General features: G+C 39.6%; 1 protein-coding gene across 40 annotated transcripts in view; it reads left to right on the top strand.

The window, feature by feature from the left end:
- Window positions 1-27,829, top strand: part of PTPRD (protein tyrosine phosphatase receptor type D) — a 1,705,510-nt gene that overhangs the window by 382,662 nt on the left and 1,295,019 nt on the right. For all 40 annotated transcript variants that reach the window (XR_012159111.1, XM_073345355.1, XM_073345353.1 and 37 more), the window contains one exon: window positions 9,732-9,804. The gene's annotated coding sequence lies outside the window, so the exon portion shown is untranslated. The remainder of the gene's footprint in view (window positions 1-9,731; window positions 9,805-27,829) is intronic.

Genomic DNA, 27,829 nt, shown 5'->3' with positions numbered 1-27,829 from the left:
AATATCCATGGGGTTCTGATGGTGTAATGGTAGTTGAGCTGTTTGCGTAGCAAAAAATGGAGAGTAGTATACTGCCATTCAAAGGCTATGTTTATATAATCCAAAATTTTGAAGAAGTGCTTACCAGGCTGTATTTGATGCAACTCCCTGATAAAGTACTTCCATAAGATGTACAAAGTAGGTGAAGCATTAATGGGTGTTCAGTATTGTTCACAGACCTATTAAAACAGAGCAAAAACTGTAACATTTTACCTGTGAATGTTGCTTCTGAATCTCAATACATCAGGCCAGGCTGAATTTTAGCTCATTATCTTTAGTCTGAAGTTATATAATTAGTAGGTTCTTGGGCTTATTCAGGTCTAATAGCTCTTTGTTGTTCGGCTATACCAAAAGGAGGACTGTAGACACTTGATATGGTTTTAATCAGGCTTCAACTTTATTATTGGATGTCTGGGACTACCTGCAAATAAAAGGTTACACAGAAGGTATCCTCATGTTTATTCAATAACTTCCTGTGGGGCTTCCACCAGCCTCTTTTTTTTCTCATCCAAATCCCCCAGGCAGTCCATTGCTTGGACCTTACCATCAATCCACTCTTGTAGGAGGGTTAAGGTAGGTTATAAGGAAGGGGGCTCCTTGGCATACCATTAATAGGAGCCCCGAATCCTCCTGCCCAGTTCCATTCCTTTAGCCAGCACCTCCTTTTTAAGTCTTTTACCAGGCCATTTATCTGGTCACTGTATCCCTTCCCTACGGAGTGCCTGCACTGGACATACGCCCCACACTTGCATAATGAGTTGCGACCTCTAGCCTAACCCCCTTTGCATGTCATGTCGTCAAAGCTATCCCTGAACCCACTGTGGGGAAGATGAGGAAAAGCCCCACTCTACTTAGGCCAATCTAGTGATGAGAGAGAAATTCTTTCCCAGCCCTCCTAAAAGGGGCGGCTAACACAATGCCCACAGCAGGTCCTGACCAAAACTGATATTTTGCCACCTAAAGGAGAGAGAGGGTGGGTGCTACCTCACCTGCTCCATGGAAAAGGGCTTTCCCTGCCAGGGCTTGCCCCTTTTCAACCTTTCCATCCTTCTGCCCAGGGGATGAGTCTGTGTCACCACATTGATCCATTCACCCTTTTTGCAGCACCTTCTGACCTCCCACCCATAGAGCACTGTTCCCTTTCCCTTGGTGAGCTGGACAAGATTCCCTCCCGCCCCCCCACCGCTTAAAGGTGCGGTGTGGTCATTAGTCTTAAATTAGGAGTACATCAGGCTCAATCCCATGACCAGTCATTTGGGGCCATCTTCTGTGGGCAGAGTGAGTACTCCTTCTCCCAACATTACCCATCTGTTGTCTGGTAAGGCTTATCTTCATTACTTTTGGGTCTGTATAGGAAGCTTCTAAAATCATTTATACTCTTTACATATATTTATGTGCATATAATATAAAAAGTGGAGGTCTGTTCTTAAACTGTTCAGTCCAAACAATAAACTTCATCTGTTCTCATATCGCAACTTTCATGTCTGTAATCGCGTGACCAGAGAGATTGAAGTGTTCTCCGACTGGTTTATGAATGTTATAATTCTTGACATCTGATTTGTGTCGATTTATTCTTTTACGTAGAGACTGTCCTTACCCATAACTATTTTACATTTGGGGACAATGTATACCTTAAAATCAGCGGCACTACTATGGGTGCCCGCATGGCCCCACAGTATGCCAACATTTTTATGGCTGACTTAGAACAACGCTTCCTCAGCTCTCGTCCCCTAACGCCCCTACTCTACTTGTGCTATATTAATGGCATCTTCAACATCTGGACCCATGGAAAAGAAGCCCTTGGGGAATTCCACCATGATTTCAACAATTTCCATCCCACCATCAACCTCAGCCTGGTCCAGTCCACACAAGAGATCCACTTCCTGGACACTACAGTGCTAATAAACGATGGTCACATAAACACCACCCTATACCGAAAACCTACTGACGGCTATTCCTACCTACATGCCTCCAGCTTTCACTCTGACCACACCACACGATCCATCGTCTACAGCCAAGCTCTGCGATACAACTGCATTTGCTCCAACCCCTCAGACAGAGACAAACACCTACAAGATCTCTATCAAGCATTCTTACAACTACAATACCCACCTGCGGAAGTGAAGAAACAGATTGATAGAGCCAGAAGAGTTCCCAGAAGTCACCTACTACAGGACAGGCCTAACCAAGAAAATAACAGAACGCCACTAGCCGTCACCTTCAGCCCCCAACTAAAACCCCTCCAACGCATTATTAAGGATCTACAACCTATCCTGAAGGATGACCCAACACTCTCACAATCCTTGGGAGACAGGCCAGTCCTAGCCTACAGACAGCCCCCCCAACCTGAAGCAAATACTCACCAGCAACCACATACCACACAACAGAACCACTAACCCAGGAACCTGTCCTTACAACAAAGCCCATTGCCAACTGTGCCCACATATCTATTCAGGGGACACCATCACAGGGCCTAATAACATCAGCCACACTATCAGAGGCTCGTTCACCTGCACATCCACCAATGTGATATATGCCATCATGTGCCGGCAATGCCCCTCTGCCATGTACATTGGTCAAACTGGACAGTCTCTACGTAAAAGAATAAATGGACACAAATCAGATGTCAAGAATTATAACATTCATAAACCAGTCAGAGAACACTTCAATCTCTCTGGTCACGCGATTACAGACATGAAAGTTGCGATATTACAACAAAAAAACTTCAAATCCAGACTCCAGCGAGAGACTGCTGAATTGGAATTCATTTGCAAATTGGATACAATTAACTTTGGTTTGAATAGAGACTGGGAGTGGCTAAGTCATTATGCAAAGTAACCTATTTCCCCTTGTTTTTTCCTCCCCCCCTCCCCCCAGACGTTCTTGTTAAACCCTGGATTTGTGGTGGAAGTGGCCCACCTTGATTATCATACACATTGTAAGGAGAGTGGTCACTTTAGATAAGGTATTACCAACAGGAGAGTGGGGTGGGGGGGAGGTATTTTTTCATGCTTTGTGTGTATAAAAATATCTTCTACACTTTCCACAGTATGCATCCGATGAATTGAGCTGTAGCTCATGAAAGCTTATGCTCAAATAAATTGGTTAGTCTCTAAGGTGCCACAAGTACTCCTTTTCTTTTTGCCTAGTTCAGGCACGCTGGGACCTCTCTTCCTCTGGAACTTCCTTTCCGCAAGAGCTTTTCCTGCTAGCTCTCCTATGCCTTTTATTAGCCCCACGGGGCTCCCCGCTCCACCAGGTGATTCATCCCTTTGAGTGGAGCTTGTTACAGGTACCCTCGGCATCTGCCTCACTTAAAGGGCCAGCCAAGTGATAGCATGCAATTGAGGTTCTTCCCTACATGATATTCAAATAAGATAGTCCACACAAGGTTTTGTTCTGATCTAATATAATACACAGTAAGGTCCCAAAGAAAACAGTGATCAAATAACCGATTTGATAACCTGCTTTATTACTTGGGTTCAAGTGCAGGGCAGCTAAGGAACGTGCAGTAGGACCAATGCAGCGAGAGTGAGAAAATAACCTAATCTTTTATATCGATCTCTGACCGTTCATAAGGAACAAGCACAGTGATTTATAGCCCTGAGTAAGGAAAGTATCCCTATTCAGGACAGCATATAGGCATGTGCTTAGACCCATTGAAATAATTGGGACAGGAGTCCACGCTTACATTTCAGCACATGCTTAAATGTTTTCCTGGACTGGGGCCTTGGTCAGTATTTTGGTTTCCTATTTGTAGTCAATATATAAGGCTACCATACATGCCTGATTGTAAAAATATTTAAAATAATAGATAATTAATCAAAAATTTTACCACAGCTGTTGGAGAGCTAGTCATTTTTTTTAAGGAATGTAGTTTAATATTGCAGCTTTAAATGGCAGTGCAAAGAGTATTATTTATCCCTGGGTAATACCAGTGGAATAAACACTAGTCACACTATATAAAATGTTCTGCCATGCAGGTTCTCTGCAGATTTAAATGGTAAGAGAATATTTCTGCAGTCATATGCAAAATCTTGAACTACTGGTGTGATCAGAAGTTACTGGTACCTCATTAGCTATAACAGCGTAGGCAGGTAGTGATGTTCAGATAGTGCTGTATCTTATGCTAAAGAAGCCCTGAATGTTTTTCACCACACACATTTGTGAGAGACAATTGGTGTAACTAAGCATGCATCTTATGTCTGAGTTGTCATAGAAATCAATTGCTGAAAAGCGTAGTGAATAGGCAATGACCAGAATGTATCAAACTTGGAAGACAGAAGGGCAATAGGTAATACTAATCAATCACTATGGGGGAAAAACCTAATTAATTACAATAGTAATTATGAACTGATAAAGACAGAATGTACATTTCAAGTGGCACTTCAGGAGTAGTTTGCAGTGCCTCGTACAATTTCGTGAGCAAAAGATAGTCTCATCCTGTATTACAACTTGACATCCAAATGGTTAGATCACATTTCAGAGTGACTATGTTATCTCTTGGGTAATGGTTAAATGCTGATAAAAGATTGTGAAGTTCAGTGGAAAGATGGGACTCCTATTTATCTGGTGCTATCAGTCTGAAGAATCAATGAATTAAGCAAGATAGGCACCACTCAGGCTATGCTCCTATTGTCAATAGGCTACCATTTGGGTGTCTCAGGTGTCAGGGTGGATGTGATCCAAATGGGCAGTGGGGAGACCAGTTGACAGCATGCATACATTAATGACAGCTTCAATAAATCCTTGCTCTTGTTATGGAACTTAATAAATGAGCTTCTGTGTCTGAAATGTCTAATGCTGCTTATGTATGGTATATATGCAGTGTGAAAAGGGGAGTGGAGTGAGTTTAATGGCTGTCAGTTTTGTATGGCTTTTTGTTATACTTATTTCAGACCTAGAAGGCAATTTCAGACCGGGAATTCAGAATGGCAAGGTTGTCAGGGGTAAAAATATGCAGCCTATCTGTTAGAAAACAGCACAGAAATAAAAATTATATATATTTTTCATGCAGTACCTTAGTAACAGTCACCCAAATAATGATTCAGGATTCTCAGATGCCAAATAGGGGGAAGGGATCGTTACATATTACTTTTATTTTTTACAAAATCCTTAGTTATTAATTAGCTTATTTGAATGTCATATGCCTACCTATAATACAACCAAACAAAAACGCAAGCTAAATGAAACTAGGGTGGTGTATGTGGTTGTTGTGGTTTTTTTTATATATTCTTTGGGGGTTGTTTGTTTGTTTATATGACTAGATAAAACTTTGCTGACACAAATCATTATTTACTTTGGTCCATAACTGAACACATTACCCATGCTCCTCATGGACTCATAAACTTTAAGGCTGAAAGGGACCGTAATGATCATCTAGTCAGTCCTTTTGCATATGGCAGGCCACAGAACCTCACCCACTCACTCCTCTAGTAGACCCCTTAACCTCTGGCTGAGTTACTGAAGTTCTCAAATCATGTTTAAAGACTTCAAGTTACAGAGAATGCGTCATTAACTCTAGTTTAAACCTGCAGGTAACCCATGCCCCATGATGCAGAGGAAGGCAAAAACACTCCATGGTCTCTGCCAATCTGACCTGGGGAAAATTCCTTCCAAACCCCAAGTATGGTGATCAGCTGGACCCTGAGCAAGACCCACCAGCCAGCCACTTGGGAACAAATTCTCTATATTAACTCAGCGCCCTCCCCATCTAGTGCCCTATATCTGGCCATTGGGGATTTTTGCTGCTAGCAGGTGCAGATGGGCCACATGCCTTTGCAGGCAATCTCATCATGCTCTCCATGAATTTATCAAGCTCAGACTTGAAGCCATTTAGGATTTTGGCCTCACTGTTCCCCTTGGAAGGCTGTTCTAGAACTTCAGTCCTCAGATGGTTAGAAACCATCTAATTTCAAGCCTAAACTTCTTGATGTCCAGCGTATATCCATTTGTGCTTGTATCAACATTGGCCCTTCACTTAAATAACTCCTCTCCTCCCTGATATTTATCCCTCTAATATATTTATAGACAGCAATCATATCTCCCTTCAGCCTTCATCTGGTTAGGATAAACAAGCCAAGCTCCTTTAGTCTCCTCTCGCAAGATAGGTTTTCCATTTCTCTGATTATCCCAGTAGCCCTTCTCTGCACCTGCTCCATGAATTCATCTTTCTTAAGCATAGGAGACCAGAACTGCACGCACTATTCCAGACGAGGTCTCATCAGTGCCTTGTATAAGGGCAATAACACTTCCCTGTCTCTACTGGGAAATACCTCACCTGATGCATCCGAGCATTGAATTAGCCTTTTTCACAGCCTTATCACATAGTCATCTTGTGATAAAGCAATACAGCCAGGTCTTTCTCCTGCTGTGTTGCTTTCAACTGATATGTTCCCAGCTTATAGCAAAAAATCTCTTTGTTAGTAAATCCCTAGTGCGTGACATACTGTCTCACTGTTAACTTGTGCTTCCCCTGTCTGTTGTACCCTCCTGTTAGAGAAACCAAGGGAGTAAGGGTAATATCTTTTACTGGATCAACTTCTGCTGGTGAGAGAGATAAGCTTTTGGCTTGAGGAATAGCTCTGTGTCTCTCAAAAGCTTGTCTCTCTCATAGCAGAAGTTGGCCCAATAAACAATATTACCTCAAAACCCGGTCTCTATGCTATCCTGGGACCGACATGGCTACATTGTGTCCACCTGTGTTGTCTGTCACTTTAGATTTAGATTCTAAGCTCTGTGGGGAAGGAGCTATGTTTCTGTCATATGTGTAGGCAGTGTCTTGCAGAATGGGGCTCAGTCTCTGATTGGGAGCTCTAGGCACTACCCTAGTACATATAATAAACAAGCTACTAATATAACAGATAGTCTTGACTCTTGTTGATTCAGGCTTGCTCAGACTAAAACAACCCAAAACCTTGGAATGAGGTACCTCAAGCCCAGATTTGGATCCCACTTTCACTCTCTAGCAATCTTCCTAGTTGCGTATACTCTTACATTGTTCCAGTACTTACACAGTGGTGGAATACAATGACTTCCCTGGGTGCCTCATTTACACCTCATTTCTGTGTACCATAACTATTAAACCCATCAATGTAGTCTTGAAATAGGGTTTTTACTATGGTAACTTGAATAGCCTCCTAAATGTCTCCGTGGGATGGTTGTGAAAAAATGAATGGCAACATCCTCATTTCAAGCATAGTCAAGTTAAGTCGTATTCAGCTTCTGTATTGTGCTCTCACTTCATGTGCATCTCCCATTAATATCAGTGGAAAATGTACACATCACTGAGGATGGAAGGGGGAAACAAAGCTGGGTAATATTGTGCAGATCTCATGAGACCTTTGCCCTTAGTCTCAGTTTATTTTTTAGACTCTGTTTATTTTACATCACTTGCTGAGATAACTTTCAAAACATACAGTGGTGCTTGCATAAGAGGGTTGCTTCTCTGAGACAATTACATAAATATAAGCCTACTTTGATGCTACATATAAAGTTCTTCATTACACTAGTGATGTAGGCCCATTGTGGGATCCTTACAGAGATGTCTTTCCTGTGCAGCGATTTGTGTTTTTAGGTATGAGGGCATGATTTGACCTGGAGTATTAAATAATGTTAGGAGTAGAGGTAAGCTCTATGGGCCAAATTCTGGTTCAGTGACAAAGGTGCAGTTCCCATTGACTTCACTGCAACTGTCTCTGTGGAACCAAGAATTTGTCCTCATAAATTTAGACTGTAGCTCATTTAGTAACAGTTTGTTTGAAAAGTACAATGCCAAAAAAGAAAAACAAAAAGGTAACCATTGAGAATGTCTACCAATTATAAATATCACAGAGGGTGGTTCTGTGTTGTGCTGTAACGTGGTAAAAACAGAACTGTAAGTATCCAGAGTAGGGTGACCAGATGTCCCAATTTTATAGGGACAGTCCCAATATTTGGGGCTTTTTCTTATATAGGTGCCAATTAACCCCCACCCCATCCCGATTTTTCACACATGCTCTCTGGTCACCCTGATCCAGAGTATAGAGGCTTCTAAATCCAAAGCCGAAAGTTCACTTTCCAGGGATTGTCATTTCACATTAGTATCATTCTCTGAAATTTTCACCTTGTCCTCAAAAATGTCAGATATTGATGATAATAATTATCATCTTATTGAGCATGATACTTCAACCTCACCTGCCAGTTGCTTGCAGCTTGTTGGCATTTTTCAGCAAGCAGGTTTAAACTTTTGGTAGGCACTGGGAAGAGGAAAAAAAAAAACCCTAAATGCTATGGAAAATGCAAGTTAATAAGATTTGTAACATACCTTTTTCATGTAGGGAAATAATTATACTTTAATTTAAAGAAAAGATATACCTTAAAAGAAATGGGTAAATGCTAGAGGATTTACATCGTGGAAGATATTGAATTCAACAAACTATTGTAGATTATTGTTTATTTCTTAAAGCACACATTTGGGGGTCATGAACTGCAAAGAAATGGAAAATGAAGGTTAAATTTTCCAACTCTGTAAAATAGTAAAAAATAGAAAAATAGCTCTTTTTCAGCAGTTACCCATTTTAGGAGAAAAGAGAACGTGTGATAGATCATCATTTTCAAGGATACACATAAATAATTAAAATAATTTAGCATTGGCTGACAGCTGACATACGGAATGAATGCTTGCCAGAAGGGTCATCAGAGCAATTTATGCCACAAAAACAGATGTAGGAGGTTGTAAATGGAAGGAACTGGGAGATTAAGAAGTTAGATTATAAAGCAATATTTATGAGTGATAACAAAACTATTATTTTTCCCAAGCTACAAATAATATGCAATCAGTGTTGTGGGAAATGGAACTAGAAGATCATTAAATTCATCTTGAAATAAATTATAAAGATATGCACAAAGAAAAGTAAAGGTGCTTTTTAATTGCACCTCCTTTGTACTTGTATTTTCAGTTGTATACTGGAGAGCCAGATTCTTCACTGACAGTGTATCCCAAGTTCTAATCGACTTCAATGAGTTTGGCATGTGCAAAGAATGTAGTCTTAGACCCATATATAGTTTGAGCATACTGCTAAAGCACTGTTTTTTTCTGTCAATGTGGAAAAGATTAAATAACTGAGATAAAATACATCCCTGTAGGGTGGTGATTGACATTGGGTATGGGTAAGTGGGGTTGACGGATGTTAGCTTTATTAGTAGCAAGGCTACAATCCAGTTTTCACAAACCATTAAGATAATTTACCAGGCTGATTAACATCATGTCTGTGTAAGAACTGTGAGCATTGGTAATAACTCATGGGTATTTAACAAGCTAATGATTTACCTCTGGTTCTGATATCAGTGGGGTTTTTTTTTTGTTTTGTTTTGTTTTGTTTTCATTTTAAAAACAACAGTCCATTGAAACAACATTTGTTTTTAGTAGAATAGCATGTCGGGAAGAAGATTATAAATCGGTATTGTAGTTAATTACACAATTCATGTAGCATGAATGTTTTCATCAGAGAATGTCTTATGAATCATATCATTTAGTATATCTGACCTTTATTTGATACTTTATGTACTATACTCTTGTATGAATTCCACTTTATTATGCTGTTATGCAGCGGTGTTAATTTGTAGATGCTGTCCACCTACTATTTGTCTTTTTCTTGGAATCAAGATTTGCTGTTGTGAATGTAAAAATTTTATATATATATATCTTACAGGGAAAACTTGAGGTGTCTCACACTTTTAATCCTCCAGTCAGTGATTGTCTTGGGAGCATATTGTGGTAAACTGGTAAGTTTGTATTGATTTGCTTATTACCTTATTCAAATGAAATGTCATTTTGTGATATGGCTTTTAAAATAGGTGGTTTTTTAACTGCATATTTGACACTTGTGCGACTGTTGCTGGTCTGTGTCTAGTTTTGATGCCCACAATTCAGAAAGGATGTTTAAAAATGGGAGATGGTTCAGAGAGGAGTACTGAGAATGATTAAAGGACTAGAAAACCTGCCTTATGGTGATAGACTCAAAGAGCTCAATCTATATAGATTAACAAAGAGAAGATTAAGGAGGAGCATGGAGAATAAATATCTACATAGGGAACAAACACTGGACTTTTCAATCTAGCAGAGGAAGGTATAACATGATGCAGTGGCTGGAAGTTGCAGCTAGACAAATTCAAACTGGAAATAAAGCCTACATTTTTGACAATGAGGGTAATTAAAACAATTTACCAAGGGTCCTGGTGGATTCTTAATTGCTGACAATTTTTAAATCAAGATGGCATGTTTTTCTAAAAGATCTGCTCTAGGAATTATTTTTGGGAAAGTTCTTATGGCCTGTGTTATGCAGGAGGTCAGACTAGATGAGCACAATGGTCCCTTCTGGCTTTGGAATCTATTAAATAATCCTCTGCAGTGTTGTGGACTCAACATTATCTGTTCCAGAAGTTTCAGGGATGTGCTTGCATTGCTCAGCAGAAGAGCTGGTTGCAATGTATTATTATTATTTATTTCCAAATTTTAACAAAACACTTTGCCAAAAATGTCCAGTATTTCCTTCCCCCCAGCGTCTTTAATTTACCAGCTCTGCTCAACAGCTATCTCGCTGGTTACAGGAGAAGTCTGAGGGGTAGCTGCATCCTGTTCAATCAATGCTTGGCTGACAGATGGTTTCTACACAGCTGAGATGAGTAAGGGAGTTAAGTTAGGAGGAAGTACTGAGGTTCCACAGGGGATCTGGCAAATCCCTTCCTCCCAATAATAAAGTCATTGTCTAAGGATCTTTTTTCAGAAAAGAAATACTTTGTTTTAATAAAAATATTTTTGCTGAATTTGACCTTCAGCTGGGAGAACAAGAGTGGTATTCACATATTCCTCAACTCTCAGAACAATTCTGAGAAATGCTACTGTCCAATGGATAGATCACTGCCCAGTGGGTGGGTGCATCAGGAGCCTTGGTTTCTATTCCTTTCTCTGCTATTGATTCACTGTATAACCTCAGGCAAGTAATTTAACTGCTCTGTGCTTCCTCTTCATTCATCCTAGTGAGAAGATACATATTGACTGTTCTTTTTGCAATAAAGTGGAAGTCACAGTAGCACTGGAGTCCAGGAACTCATGAATGCTAACCATGACAAGCTATATCATTGTTACTAAATCATTTACCTTTTCTGGGCCTCAGTTATTACATCTGTAAACTCAGGATGATAATATAATATACTCTCATTTATCCAAACTTCCTTGTTTGAAACAAGATTATGTCCTGCCCAACCCTCTGAAGATTTCCTTTGAGCTCATTCAGTGTTCCCCATGACATTCATGCAGTTGAAGTTGTATGGTACTCTGCTACTTTAAATGTGTGTTGCAAAGATTAATGAGCTAATTCTAGCAAAGCCCCTGCAAAATAGAGGTCCCATTCATGCAGAATACTCCATTCAAACAGCACTAAAAGAAGTAAGTGAGAATTTGATGCATTAAGGGCTTGTGGAGTCACGCTCAAAATACTATGCAACTGCTTGTTGTTACTTTCATTACAGTATTTACTTAAATATACTTGATCAGTAAAAATGTATGTTGGTGGTATAGCTGGGACCACTGGCCACTCTCGTGTGATATCCTACTTTCAGCTCTGGTCAGTTCTTCAAGCAATGTAAGGAAAGCTTTTAAGCAGATATAGTCTTTCATTTATAAAAGCACCACACATTTCAGAGCCCGCTCGTGGTGGCAACATGCAGCTTTCTGGGCCCTCATTGCTGTGTGAAGAGGGACCCTTTGAACTATCCTGCCACCTACCATACCTTTGAATAACAATATCAGCTACTCCACACAGTCAGTGTCTGATATTTTAGAGGAAGATGAAAACAGTCCTGTCAGTTGTGCAAACTGTGCCTGGAGGAACAATTTCTTCCTGATCCTTGCAGGTGAATAACAGCTTAATTTGTGCCCTAAATCGTGTGATTTGATCACTCATAGAATTATTTTAGCTAGCATATTTGCAAATTTTATTAAAAGTAATAAAATTATCTAGTCCATGTTGTGCTGTTCTTAGTATAAATGTACTCCCAGTGGTTCCATTCAGTAGTATGTTTTGTCCAAGACAAATAAGAATGATCCTAGAACCAAATGCATACCCTTAAGCAGAATTATCTACATCTCCAGTTTTTCAAACAAACTTCTATATTGCAGTATTTAGCCAGTGATTTTAAAGAAAATTAAGTAAATAAATATGAGATAAATATGCAAACTTATATTTTATATAAAAAAGAAATCTTAGCCCTGTGTTTGTTTGTTTTTTTGCTCTGAGTAATAATTTCCTCTGCATGTTGAAGATCTTATTACTCAAGTTTAGGCTATGGGATTATGAGAAAATGCCTCTAATCATGTGTCCTAAACATTCAAAAATAAAATTATTTGGAGCAATCATTGGAGATTAAAAGCCTGGGAGGCAGGGAGAAACAAATTAACATGAATAAATTATGTGCTTAGATGCTTTTTTTTTTTTAACCTAAACCTACCTAGGTATTGCCTATTATATGCTGTATGCTATATGCCATGCTAAATCATTCTAAACTTTCACAGTTTCTTTTGGAGATGGTTTCAGTGCTGTATCAAGTGTCACGTATTTCACCAAATTTTAGCTTGACAAATTAAGTGCTAAAGAGGATGATTCTAGGAGTGAAACAATTTCTCCAATTTATGAAAACTTTATAAATCAGCTAATTTTACCTAACTGAAAATCTATTAAAAATATAACCAGGTTACAGCTTCTGCTCTACAATATCAGAAGGACAATAGATGACTCTGAATTAAAGTAAAAAAATAATGCATCTTTGTTAGCCTGGAAGTGCTATTTCAGTCTTTGAGATGTATTGGGGTTCCAGCGTCTTTGTTCTTTAAAGGAGTAACAAAAAGGCCATGTCTACATGAGCACTTACTGTGCAGCAAACTCCAGCATGCTGTGCGTTGTGTCCGTGTGGACGTTCTTTATGTGCACTAAAAGTTGCCTTTGGCACATTGAGTACTATGTCAGAGTGCACTAGGAAACTTTTAGTGTGCATCAGCAGGGTCTACACAGTCACTTAGTGCATAGCATCCTGGAATGCTGTAGATTTACACCCTCTCTTTGCCACACAGTAAGTACTCATGTAGACATGCTCTCAGAGTAAATGTTGTTGCCATTTAAGTCAATGGCAAAACTCCCATTAACTTCAGTGGGGCCAAGATTTCATCCTTAGACTTTTATGAATGGAGAAATTTCTGCCTAGCTCTCAGTGGCACTTTCTTAAGTTACACCAACAGAAGGAACTTTGCAGGAAACTGGGTCAATGCTGTTCGTGAAAGACAACTGCTGTATTTGTAGCTGATGAAAAAAGGCAGAATTAATGGAGTGGGAAGGGAAAGAAGCCAGAATATTATACTTCTTTTGATCATAGAAAGGAAAAAAAAACAGAACAATAATGATAGCTTCACTATCAAACTTTTTAATATACTGTGGTCATATTCTGAATATGAGTGGAAAATAAAAACATTAAAATTGTTAACACTAACTGTCAGCTAGATGTCTTTAGGATTTAGGAAAAAGGATTTGGAGGCTATAACTTCTGTATCATTAGTTTGAATCCAGGGCAGGTTGTTTGAGATTGAAAATTATTTAAGTCTCACAGTAATTTGGTGGTCTATATGAAATCTGCTGGTAGACTGACTCCAAATGCGACAGACCAATGACCATGTGATGAAACCAGCACAACTTATTATACTAGATTGCATCTTCTTTCAGTCTCATCAGACAGATCAAAAATCAAATTGGCCATGTACAAACTGCACCTCATACCTAGTTATGTTCCCTTTGGTTCAAAGATGGTGGAGCAGCTTGTGGAAATCTGAACTGATATTTCTTTTTTTGGTTAGACAGAGAACTTCATTCTCTAGGGTTTGTCAGTTTAGAACCTTTTGCCAGTACTAAATTCACTTTTTAAAACAACCTATTGTCTAATCAAGGTAAACATTTAAGAAGGAGAAACAACTCATATTAAATCTATACTATCCGAAAAATGTCCTTAGAAGAATGTTAGAATGGCTTAACTCAGGCAGTCACCTCTCTTGAAGCAGCAGTGATTAGGAAATCAGTCTTAATGGAAATACAGAAGAGCTTGCGATAGCACAGAATTATTGCTAATGAATATGTTTTCTCGTCCAAAACTGGAGGGGTTTTAAGTAATTTAGCTCTTTTGGAGATCTGACATCATGTGGACAAACACCCAAAACAAGCAAGGAAATCTTGTTAGACCAAAGTCAGGCATTTTTGAAACACAATAATCAAAAATGTCTGTTACCCCTATCTTAATAATTAAAAATTGCAAGTGCTCTTGGCTACCACACAAGAAAGTAAAGTTACATTAGAATTTTACACAAACATTGTCACAAGTTACCAGTTATGTGACATACGGACAATGTGAACATTTAGTTTGTGACGAGGTAGTGTGTAAAATCTGCCACACACTAAGTGTCCCTGCAGATCCTGCTGTCATGCATTTGTGGTAAGGATAAAGTGAAAACTGCCAAAAGCCAAGCAGAATTGGACCTTGCAAAGGGAATTAAAACCAATAGTAAAAGGTTATATAGATGTGTAAATAAAAAGAAAACAAGGAAAGAAGAAGTGGAAAAAATTCATAGGCAGGAGTTGTAGACCAAGCTGGATGAGCAAGCATCTCAGAGAGGTGATTAAGAAAAAGCAGAAAGCATACAGGGAGTGGAAGATGGGAGAGATCAGCAAGGAAAGCTACCTTATTGAGGTCAGAACATGTAGGGATGAAGTGAGAAAGGCCAAAAGTCAAGTAGAGTTGAACCTTTTAAGGGAATTAAACCAATAGTAAAAGGTTCTATAGCCATATAACTAAGAAGAAACAAAGAAAGAAGAAGTGGGGCCACTAAACACTGAGGATGGAGTGGAGGTTAAGGATAATCTAGGCATGGCCCAATATCTAAACAAATACTTTACCTCAGTCTTTAATAAGGCTAAAGAGGATCTTAGGGATAATGGTAGCATGACAAATGGGAATGAGGATTTGGAGGTAGATATTACCATATCTGAGGTAGAAGCGAAACTCAAACAGCTTAATGGGACTAAATCGGGGGGCCCAGATAATCTTCATCCAAGAATATTAAAGGAATTGGCACCTGAAATTGCAAGCCCATTAGCAAAAATTTTTAATGAATCTGTAAACTCAGGAGCTGTACCGTATGATTGGAGAATTGCTAACATAGTTCCTATTTTTAAGAAAGGGAAAAAACTACAGGCCTGTTAGTTTGACATCTGTAGTATGCAAGGTCTTGAAAAATTTTTTGAAGGAGACAGTAGTTAAGGACATTGAAGTCAATGGTAAATGGGACAAAATACAACATGGTTTTACAAAAGGCAGATCGTGCCAAACCAACCTGATCTCCTTCTTTGAGAAAGTTACCGATTTTTTAAACAAAGGAAACACAGTGGATCTAATTTACCTCGATTTCAGTAAGGCGTTTGATACCATGCCACATGGGGAATTATTAGTTAAATTGGAAAAGTTGGGAATCAATATGAACATTAAAAGGTGGATAAGGAATTGGTTAAAGGGGAGACTACAACGGATCACACTGAAAGGTGAACTGTCAGGCTGGAGGGAGGTTACCAGTGGAGTTCCTCAGGGGTCAGTTTTGGGACCAATCTTATTTAATCTTTTTATTACTGACCTCGGCACAAAAAGTGGGTGTGTGCTAATAAAGTTCGCGGATGATACAAAGCTGGTAGGTATTTCCAATTTAGAGAAGGACCGGGATGTCATACAGGAGGATCTCGATGACCTTGTAAACTGGAGTAATACTAATAGGATGAAATTTAATAGTGAGAAGTGTAAGGTTATGCATTTAGGGATTAATAACAAGAATTTTAGTTATAAACTGGGGGTGCATCAATTAGAAGTAACGGAGGAGGAGAAGGACCGTGGAGTATTGGTTGAGCATAGGATGACTATGAGCCGCCAACGTGATATGGCTGTGAAAAAAGCTAACGAAGTCTTGGGATGCATCAGGAGAGGTATTTCCAGTAGGGATAAGGAGGTTTTAGTACAGTTATACAAGGCACTGGTGAGACCTCACCTGGAATACTGTGTGCAGTTCTGGTCTCCCATGTTTAAGAAGGATGAATTCAAACTGGAACAGGTACAGAGAAGGGTTACTAGGATGATCCGAGCAATGGAAAACTTGTCTTATAAAAGGAGACTCCAGGAGCTTGGCTTGTTTAGCCTAACTAAAAGACGGTTGAGGGGAGATATGATTGCTCTCTATAAATATATCAGAGGGATAAATACTGGAGAGGGAGAGGGATTATTTAAGCTCAGTACCAATTAGAAACAAGAACAAATGGATATAAACTGGCCACCAGGAAGTTTAGACTTGAAATTCGATGAAGGTTTCTAACCATCAAAGGAGTGAAGTTTTGGAATAGCCATCCAAGGGAAGCAGTGGAGGCAAAAGATCTGTCTGGCTTTAAGATTAAACTCAATAAATTTATGGAGGAGATGGTATGATGGGATAACACGATTTTGGTAATTAATTGATCTTTAAATATTCATGGTAAATAGGCCTAATGGCCTGTGATGGGATGTTAGATGGGGTGGGATCTGAGTTACCCAGGAAAGAACTTTCAGTAGTATCTGGCTGGCGAATCTTGCCCACATGCTCAGGGTTTAGCTGATTGCCATATTTAGGGTTGGGAAGGAATTTTCCTCCAGGGCAGATTGGAAGAGGCTCTGGAGGTTTTTCGCTTTCCTCTGTAGCATGGGGCATGGGTCACTTGCTGGAGGATTCTCTGCTCCTTGAAGTCTGTAAACCACAATTTGAGGACTTCAATAGCTCAGACATAGGTGAGGTTTTTCGCAGGAGTGGGTGGGTGAGATTCTGAGGCCTGCGTTGTGCAGGAGGTCAGACTAGATGATCATAATTGTCCCTTCTGACCTTAGTATCTATGACCGCTAAACATTGAGGATGAGGTGGAGATTAAAGATCATGTGGGCATGGCCCAACACCTAAACAAATACTTTGCCTCCATTTTAATGAGGCTAATGAAGGGCTTTGGGAAGTGCAAGGTGGCAAATGAGGTAGAAATTACCACATCTGAGGTGGAATTTAAACTCAAACTGCTTAATGGGACTAAATCAGGATGCCCGGATAATCTCCATCCAAGAATATTAAAGGAACTACCACATGAAATTGCAAGCCCAATAGGAATTAATGAATCCGTAAACTCGGGGGTCGTTCTCTATGACTGGAGAATTGCGAATATATTACCTATTTTTAAGGCAGGAAAAAGTGGTCTGGGAAACTACAGGCCTGCTAGTTTGACCTCAATTGTATGCAAGGTCTTGGAACAAATTTTGAAAGAGAAAGTAGTTAAGGACATAGAGGTTAACAGTAATTGGCATAAAATACAACATGGTTTTACAAAAGGTAAGATTGTGACGGACAACCTGATCTCCTTCTTTGAGAAGATAACTGATGTTTTAGACAAAAGAAATGCAGTAGATCTAATCTAACTTGATTTCAGCAAGGCATTTGTTACAATTCCACATGGGAAATTATTAAGTAAACTGAAGAAGATGGAGATGGATATGAGAACTGAAAGGTGGATAAGGAACTGGTTCAAGGGGAGACTACAACCAGTCATACTGAAAGGTGAGCTGTCAGGCTGGAGGGAGTTTACTATTGCAGTCCCTCAGGGATTGGTCTTGGGACCAAATTTATTTAATATTTTTATTACTTACCTTGGCATAAAATGCGAGACTGTGTCATCTGCAAACTTTATTTGCACAAAGTTGGGAGGTATTGCCAATACTGAGGAGGACCAAAATATCATACAAGAAGAGCTGGATGATCTTGTAAACTGGAGTAATAGAAATGGGATGAAATTTAATAGTGCAAAGTGTAAGGTCATGCATTTAGGGATTAACGATAAAAAAATTTCATATCAGCTGAGGATGTATCAATTGGAAGTGATAGAGGAGGAAAAAGACCTGGCTGTAGTGATTGATTACAGGCTGAGTATGAGCTGCCTTTGCGATGCGGCAGTGAAAAAGGCGAATACAATCCTAGGATGCATCAGGTGAGGTATTTCCATTAGAGATAGGGAAGTGTTATTACCATTATACAAGGCACTGGTGAGACGTCATCTGGAATCCTATGTACAATTCTGGTCTCCCATGTTTAAGAAAGATGAATTCAAACTGTACCAGGTGCAGAGAAGGGCTACTGGGATGTTCTGAGGAATGGAAAATCTACCTTATGAGAGGAGACTCAAAGAGCTTGTCTTGTTTAGCCTATGCAAATGAAGGCTGATATGATATATGATCGCTGTCTATAATTATACCAGAGGGATAAATACCAGGAAAGGAGAGAGGTTATTTAACACAAAAACAGACGGGTCATCTGGAAGTTTAGGTTTAAAATTAAGTGAAGGTTTTTAACCATCGGAGGAGTGAGATTCTGGAATAACCTTCCAAGGGGTGTAGTGGGGGGAAAAAATCTAACTGGTTTCAAGACTGAGCTTGATAAATTTATGGAGAGAATGGTATGATGAGGTTACATACAATGGCATGTGGTCCATCTGTAACTGCTAGCAGCAAATATCTCCAACGGTCAGTGACGGGACACTATATGGAGAGGGCTCTGAATTACTACAGAGAATTCATTCCCAGGTGTCTGGCTGGGGAGTCTTGCCCACATGCTCAGGGTCTAACTGATCACCATATTGGGGTTGAGAAGGAATTTTCTCCTGGGTCAGATTGGCAGAGACCCTGGGTGGAGGGTGCCTTCCTCTGCACTAAGGGGAACATGTTACTTGCAGGTTTAAACTCGTGTAAACTCTGAAACTTGAAGTCTTTAAATCATTATTTGAGGACTTCAGTAACTCAGTCAGAAGTTACGGGTCTATTATAGGAGGTTCTGTGGCCTGCAATGAGCAGGGCGTCAGACTAGATGACCATGTTGGTCCCTTCTGACCTTAAAATCTATGAGTCTGTGATTCAGAAATTTGACTTTTTTTTTTTTTTTTTTACAGTCTGAAGCAATGAAAATCTTACTCCCCATTCATTACGTACACTTACCCTTCATGGTCACGTACTCTCTGTCAACTTCTCAAAATACATACACAAATAAATAACGTATATAGGCTTATCAACCTTTAAAAATATTTTTCCATAAATGTAAAGGAGTCATAAATGTTTGGCTTTTGAATATGAGGTCTTCAACCTGAAAAGGCTGTGAAATGCCAATCTAGTCCAATCTCCATTCCTGCCATTTTGGATTTATTCTTTACAGTACATTTTCTACATATCATCCAGCCTAATTTTCAGTCTTTTCAGTGATGATACCCTCTCGTATCTCTTGAGAGAGAGCGTTACAGAGTATAGCAAAACCACCGCTTCATTCAGAGACTGTAACTACAATGATGAGTAATTTTTTTTGTTCCGCTTCCAAGCCTCCAGAGCCAGGTAAGTCCTTACAGAAAGTATTCTCCTCTATCAGGACTATTATTCTGTAAGACCACTGAAATAGTTTCCTGTTGCTGGCTCAAGTGAATAAGACCAGATAGAAAAAGATTTCTGCTTGTATTGGATTTACCAGTCCAAGCCTCTTGAGGAGCATTTTATTATTGCAACCAACATGCTTGGCAATTTGCTTGCTGGCCTATCAGTAATTGGAAACTGCAGCTGAAATTGATTATAGATATTTTTGTGGCCACCTGAAACAAACTGCCTTTTTTTTGAGATGTTGCAATGTAATATTCCTTCATGCCTTTTTCATACTGTACTGGTGAGAGAATGATCTCTTCATTTGCTAATGAAACTACAGCTTCTCTGTATTGAGGGCACATTCACTGTAGCTTCCTGAAGCAAGGACAGTCTCACTAAAATATCACTGAGATAAGCATGTGCACTATAGGTTAACTCAGTGGTTCTCAAACTGGGGCCACCACCTGTTCAGGGAAAGCCCCTGTGGGCCGGGCCGGTTCGTTTATCTGCCGCATTCGCAGGTTCGGCCGATCGCAGCTCCCACTGGCCGTGGTTCGCCGCTCAAACCAATGGGGGCTGCAGGAAGGGCGGCCAGCACATCCCTAGGCCTGTGCTGCTTCCTGCAGCCCCTATTGGCCTGGAGCAGCAAACCGCGGCCGGTGGGAGTCGCGATCGGACGAACCTGTGGACGCGGCAGGTAAACAAATCGGTCCGGCCCGCCAGGGGCTTTCCCTGAACAAGCGGCAGCTCTAGTTTGAGAACCACTGGGTTGAATACTTTCTTGTATACCCTTTGCTATCACAAATATAAAAATATCTTTGTGAAATAGATCTTAAGTACAGGTTAGGCTAAATATTTATAGCATTTATGGATGACAATATCCTCTACAGTGCAAGTGTGACTTCTGGTGACCTATTTTCTTGTACACACACCCACACATCCGGGATGAGCAAAGACTTGTGTGAATTTTCCTGAGTGTTATGGATCAGTTGATGTAATGTAGAATATTTAATAATGGTCATTGCAAAGGTTTTTACTGACTTTCTAGAGTCAATATTGTTTTGAGACCATTCCGGTTTATAAATGGAAAATATTAAATTATTCCCAGAGAACCTCTCTGCAGTTGGATCATGACAAGATATTTTGTATGTAGAGCTGGTCAAAAAATTTCTGATTGAATGGTTTTCTATTGCAAAATGCTGATTTGACAAAGTCAAGACATTTAATGGAAATATATTGATTTCATTTTTAATAAAAAAATCAACAGAAATTATTTGACTTCTTCATTTTGACAAGGTTGAAGCTCTTTGTTTTGACTTTATCATTTTAACTTTTGTGTTAAATATTAATTTATCTTATATATGTATGTGTATATATATATATATATATATATATAGATAGATATATAGATATATATAGATATATGTATGTAAAATCTATGAATATTTATATTATTCCTTATAAAATCCGTTTTTGTTTTTTTTGTAGGTGGTAGGGATGAACTAGTAGATGTTATGTGGGATTGGTAATGGAATACAGATCTTTCCAGATCTAGGCAATTTTATAAAGTCCTTTCTAGTTTATTAGTGACTGAAAGGAGTTTTAATGTTACTGAATGTTGCACAGTTGAACTATGTCCTAGTAAAGAGGGGGTTTTCTAATAAATTGGGCCTGATGAATTGCCCTGTTATCTGAATGTGCATCCTATCTTTTCCAGCATGGAAAAAAGTGAGGATTAGCTGCTTCTGAACAGTTGATCTTTTCTTCCCATAAACCATGTAGCATCCTCTGACGGGTACTGAATCCATTCATGGGGAAAGACAGTGGAGATAGGTTGGGTTGGCAGCTTTGAGGAAAGAGTAGAAAGTCACCCTTCTCACGTCTCACAGAGGATCTGCTTGGTGACCCATTATTTAAACTTATACATTTTCATGGCATCCTTTACATTTTGTATTTTACTTCTATAGTAAATGTATCAATAATAAGCCTATATAATTTATTTGTGGGGGCTTTGTTGTTTGTGTGTGTGTGTGTGTGTGTGTGAGAGAGAGAGAGGGAGAGAGGTGGACAGAGAATACCTGACCTTGGAGAGTAAAACTGTGCAGAAAGTGTGGAAGTGAGATTTTCTTTGTTTAAGACTGTAACAAAATTTTAACACCTCATTATGCCCCTGATTGAGTTTAGTGATCCCTCACCCCTGTGGGTTGCAACCCATCTGTTGAACAACTCTGGGCTAAGGATTCCTTGTCAAGATCCTGAGAGCCAGAGATGGTTGCATATGGCCCCAGAGTTTGGCAGTTTCTTCTTCACTTTCTTCTGCATGGATGATCTTGCTCTGGTCAGATCCTGGGAGATCACTGGCTTCCTCGAGGCCAAATATCACTGAGTATTCACTTGGAGGGATTGTTTAAAAGAATTGTATGTTCTGTTTTAAAAAGTACAAAAGTAAATGATGAAAAACTATTAAAACTGCTTTCAACATTAATATATTCGCTGAAGCTCTATTTTACAACTTTAAAGTGCTAAAGTTTGAATGAGATATAGAGAGTTGAAATTTTATAATGCATACTCCTTTGTATTATTTGTTTGTAGTGGTCTATTAGAGAGACTGTAATAAATTTGGTGAACTGTTTCTGTTTATAGTTCACTTGACAAATGTCCAGGCAAGTTTATATATTAATTATTCTTTCATTTAGGAATTGGTGACATTATTAGAGTGTGGCAATCAGAGTATCATCATAATTGGGTCATGTGACAATGGTAATCACATAATGTCACTTTCTTCTGACACTGGACAAGGAACTTTATTCTAATATGGAGAACTATTATATCTACAAGTCTCTCTCTCACACACACACAGAGCTGTAAAGTTGTCTGCTTAGTACTTCCCCAAAGCCTGGCATTCATTCTGAAGACTTAAGGAGACTACTTACATATCCTCGCACTGGACCCAGACCCTATGTGGAATTCACATTGATTTGAATAACGCACATGCAAAGTTGATGCAGGATCAGGCCCACTGACTCTGAAGATGGAATTTTTTATTTTCATTGGTGGCTTTCATTTTGAAGTTTGATACATTATTATACACCCAGTCATTGTGATGTTAAGTCAAGGTACTATAGAAATAGTGTAATTCTTGTTGTGTTCTAAAGCAGTGTGGGATTTCTCAAAGGCATAATAAATCCTAAAGCACCAATCAACCTAATTAGAAGCAAATAATGTAATGCTGGTGCTACTCTATATCAATGAATTATAAGAAATGAAAAACAGTGGCAAAAGAACAACTCTGTGTTGTTCAGTGTCTGTTCCTGTAGTTGAAATACTAGTTTTAAAGTACAAAGCTTTGATTTTTGCTTTATCTTTATAATAAATCAGTTTAATGAGTTTTCTCATGGATAAATGAAAATAATTTGTATATCTCATCTTTTGGGTGCATACATTAAGAGCTGTCTTCAGCTTTGCTTATCCCATATGTCCAAGGTTTCTCCTAATTTAAATGACTTACATTATGCAGCTGAGTCAGTTAAAGTATATAAAACTGATACTCTAGAGCATGGGTAGTGAAAATAATAGGCCAGGGAGGATAAGCCTCCCAAAACCCAGTCTGTGGCCCCACCCATGCTCTTCCCCGAGGCCCCGCCCTCCCTCTGTCTCTCCCCAAAAACTGACAGGAGGTTAGCTCAGGGTGGCTGCCTGGAACTTGGGGCTCAGGCAGGCCAGCCAGCCAGCAGCCTGGGACTCCGGCCGGCCAATGTTTGGTCTGGCCAGAGGCCTGGGGGCTGGGCTGGCTCGGGCTGCCAGATAGTTTGTTTACATTTCACAGACTCCAGAGTAGTGGTGGGCAACCTGCGGCCTGCACGCGGCCCATCAGGGTAATCCACTGGTGGGCTGCCAGATAGTTTGTTCACATTTGCACGGCTGCCTGCAGCTCCCAGTGGCTGTGGTGACCAGCATGTCCCTGCAGCCTGTGCCGTGAAAATGTGAACAAACTATCTGGCAGCCCACCAATGGATTACCCTGATGGGCTGCGTGCAGGCCGCAGGTTGCCCACCACTGCTCTGGAGTCTGTGAAGTGTAGGTAGATGTATGAGAAGAGCTACAACTTGCCCTAAATAACAAATAATTTGTATTTTTGTCTTTGAAAGTAAGCACCATAAATGTGTTAGAAGTGCAGTGTTAGAACTGACTCTGAGCAGCTTTAAACAGCATAATCAGATCATAGAACTCACACAGGCTACCTGTGTCATTGAACCTTAACACCCTGAGCCTGATTCTCCTCTCTCTCTGTGTAAAGCAGAAGCAGTTCTACTAAAATAAATGGGAATCTGGTCCTGTGAATATCCATGTGCAATTAAATAATCCTAGTACTCAGTGTTAAAGATAATATTCTGACTTTAACTGTGGCCACCAAATGGAAGTTCTTACTCAGGCAACACCTCCATTCAAGTAAATGGAATTTTTTATGTGGCAGTTAAAGAATGCAGAATCAGGTTTCACGTAAGATACTTATTCCATTGTAGCTCTATGAAACAACTGAGATTACAGTATTCATTATCAACCCATTACACATTATCAACTGTGTAACAGTTTTCAAAATCTTTTTCTGGGGTGGATGAAGACTGGAAGTAAGAAGAGAAAGTGTTAGAAAACTGACCCGTTAACCCAAGGCAGTGATGATGATGATTCAAGTCAAACCACTATATATTGTTATATATTTCTGCTGTGCCTATTTTATTTAAAATGTAAATCATGACACATGCCCTTCCACACAGTAGAATATGTCTTCACCTAAATCCCTCTGTTTAATATGGCAGCATGTCATATCTCAGAAAAAATATCTTCTGAATAATTCTGGAAAGATGAAGTGAAAATCAAGGTATATGAATAGTTGTGAAAAATATTCATAGTGAATTAAAATGGCAATTTCAGTAAATGGCTTCTGCAAACATTGGGCATGATTCTCATGTACAGTTCAGTTACTGTGCATCTCTCTGGCAGCACAAAGGAGCTGGAGAGGATCGATCCAGCACTTACATTCTCGGGATTCCCCCTGGATTGGGGGAAATCCCCAGAAGCTGTAGAGCCACTGTAGCAGCTCTATACCCCCTACCTTTCCAGGGCAACGCATACGGGGCATTCCTGGAAGAAAGGGGCTTCTCTGTGTACACAGCTACCATTCATATTGGCATAGGAGATCGGAAATGCAATTAACATTCAACAGAACAATGAAACTAACTAGACACAATAGGCTGTCAAAAGCACAAAGCAAACTAAAAATATGGATCATTTAAATCTTTCTTTTAATAGTCTTTATTGTGTTCCTTACTGCAAAATCAATGGGTATGATGTTTTCAGATGGGAATTTGATTTTCAAATTGATAGTGTCCTTTTAACCTATGTTTGCTGAAGACTATTATTGGATCATGGTTGTTTTCACATTTGTTGAAGGTTTCCTGTTCTGTCTGGTATTTTTATCAGATCAATTATTCAGTCTCCTGCTGAAATTTTCTTCTCTCATGTATGTTCATATCTGTAACCTAACTAAATGATATACTTTTTTGAGCAGTATTGCTTTCTGTCTTAACCAGCCAGGCAGAGTTTTAACATTCATTCTAAAAGAAACAGAACTAAATATCAATAATAATCCCTTATATGAATATTATACCTATCTTGAATGATCCCAAAGCACTTTACAAGTTATTGCAGGGCTCAGAGTCCAGAGGCTACTATCTGAAGTTATCATCTAGACAGGAACCCCTGTATCTGCTCTGCCTCTTGGTAAGAGGAAAGAGAGAAATTTGTGATGATCTCTCTCGGCGGAACAAATCTGAGATTAGTTTTGCTAAATCACTTAGTCGATGAAAACTGAACTTGCTCAGAAGTGATTTTAATTGTTCTATGTATCTTCGTCATTGTTGCTGTTTGGTCTGCTTCATCTAAATGCGTAAGAAACGTATGTTGAGCAACAACACAGGACCACAATTTATATTGTGTGCTTTGGAGTCAAGTAAATTCCACAATTAATTCCCTGATCCTGCAGTGTTTTGCACATGGAGGTAAGATGACCAGCTGTCCCGATTTTATAGGGACAGTCCCGATATTTGGGGCTTTGTCTTATATAGAATCCTATTACCTCCCACCCTCTGTTCCGATTTTTCACACTTGCTGTCTCGTCACCCTACTTGGAGGGGACCTCTGCATCCATGTAGAACCTAATAGATTGAACTGGAGCTCTGAGCAGGTGCAAGGGATTGCTTATGAGAAATCCACTATACAAGTCTCATCTCTCACTTGGTCACGGAGCTCCAGAAAGGGAAACAATAGTGTATAATTTGTTCACTACTCCACAATATATGGTATAGAAGAGGAAAGATATGCACTTCTCCTACCACTTCTTTACTAAATGACAAATGTGTGTTAAGTTCAATCAGTTGTTTGTGTCTTTCTGACAGAACAATGACTAATATGAGTAAGAACGAATTCTGCATGCACGTGTTGACTTTCTGTTACTATAGATGACTGTTCTACTCCCATTGTTTCCTGACTGTTTGCATATTTAGCTAAAGTAATAATTATAAAATGTAAGTCATCAGCTCTTAACACATATATCTTTGTTGCTGACAAATTCAATTAAAGGTATTGCTAGCTAAACCAATCAAATTACACGTTTCTTAGAAAGGTCAACTCTGAATTATTGTTTTCCATAATAATTTCCCAAGCCATTAAGTCTGTAAAATCCATTTGACACTGAAACCCATAAAAGTAAATTATAAGGTACAAAGTGCTCTGATTGTGGGCATTCTAAAGCATAAAGCTCAGCCTGTCCCCCACAAAATGACTCGTGCTAACGTTGTCCACGTTGTAGCATAGCGAGAGTTAGGGTTCAGGCAGCATGGGCATTATAAATTTCTCTTTCTAGGAAGCTATAGTTCAACCCCAGAAATGTTAACTCAAGGCTGAAAGTTGCTATCATATCTACATTTAACAATTGAAATACCCTTGCCCTAAGAATGAAGTAGTGTGAATTCATGGTAAATTCCATAATTTTCTAATCCACCCAACTGAATTAAATTTTCAATTACTCTGTGCTTGAGGGCAGCTTCCTATTAGGGGAAATGGGCCTGGGTCCTGCCAAAATGTCACAGCTATCAGCTACGCTTTAAACACTCCGGGGACAACTTGGGTCCATGCTCCAATGCCCGTGGCAATTGCAGCAGGGTATAGAGTTCATATAGGAGCTGCAATTGGCCAGGAAAGACTTCTCCAGATGTAGGAGCAGTGTAATCTGATGGAAGTGGCCACTTACAGTCCCACTCACAAGATCTGGCATAATGAATAACTGGGCAGCCCATAGAGAACCCAGGAGAGGCTGCTGGAAGTTAGAACAGCCTTCAGGTACCAAACAACATTGAAACTTAAACCATTAGTTTTGACATGGTAGTGCCTCAGCAGCTTCACTGAGTATCCTTACACAGGTGTCATAAATATAAAGGGAAGGGTAAACCCCTTTGAAATCCCTCCTGGCCAGGGGAAAGCTCCTCTCACCTGTAAAGGGTTAAGAAGCTAAAGGTAACCTCGCTGGCACCTGACCAAAATGACCAATGAGGAGACAAGATACTTTCAAAAGCTGGGAGGAGGGAGAGAAACAAAGGGTCTGTGTCTGTCTGTAGTCGTCTTGGCCAGGGACAGAACAGGAATGGAGTCTTAGAACTTTTAGTAAGTAATCTAGCTAGGTATGTGTTAGATTATGGTTTCTTTAAATGGCTGAGAAAAGAATTGTGCTGAATAGAATAACTATTTCTGTCTGTGTATCTTTTTTGTAACTTAAGGTTTTGCCTAGAGGGGTTCTCTATGTTTTTGAATCTAATTACCCTGTAAGATATCTACCATCCTGATTTTACAGGGGGGATTTCTTTATTTCTATTTACTTCTATTTTTTATTAAAAGTCTTCTTGTAAAACACTGAATGCTTTTTCATTGTTCTCAGATCCAAGGGTTTGGGTCTGTGGTCACCTATGCAAATTGGTGAGGCTTTTTATCCAACATTTCCCAGGAAAGGGGGGGTGCAAGTGTTGGGAGGATTGTTCATTGTTCTTAAGATCCAAGGGTCTGGATCTGTAGTCGCCTAAGCAAGTTGGTGAGGCTTTTTACCAAACCTTGTCCAGGAAGTGGGGTGCAAGGTTTTGGGAAGTATTTTGGGGGGAAGGACGCGTCCAAACAGCTCTTCTCCAGTAACCAGTATTAGTTTGGTGGTGGTAGCGGCCATTCC

Source organism: Lepidochelys kempii, chromosome 5, assembly GCF_965140265.1.
Source record: "Lepidochelys kempii isolate rLepKem1 chromosome 5, rLepKem1.hap2, whole genome shotgun sequence".
Classification (NCBI taxonomy): Eukaryota; Metazoa; Chordata; order Testudines; family Cheloniidae; genus Lepidochelys; species Lepidochelys kempii.
The sequence above is the reverse complement of the archived record's forward strand: the minus strand, read 5'-3'. Positions and strand labels throughout refer to the sequence as shown.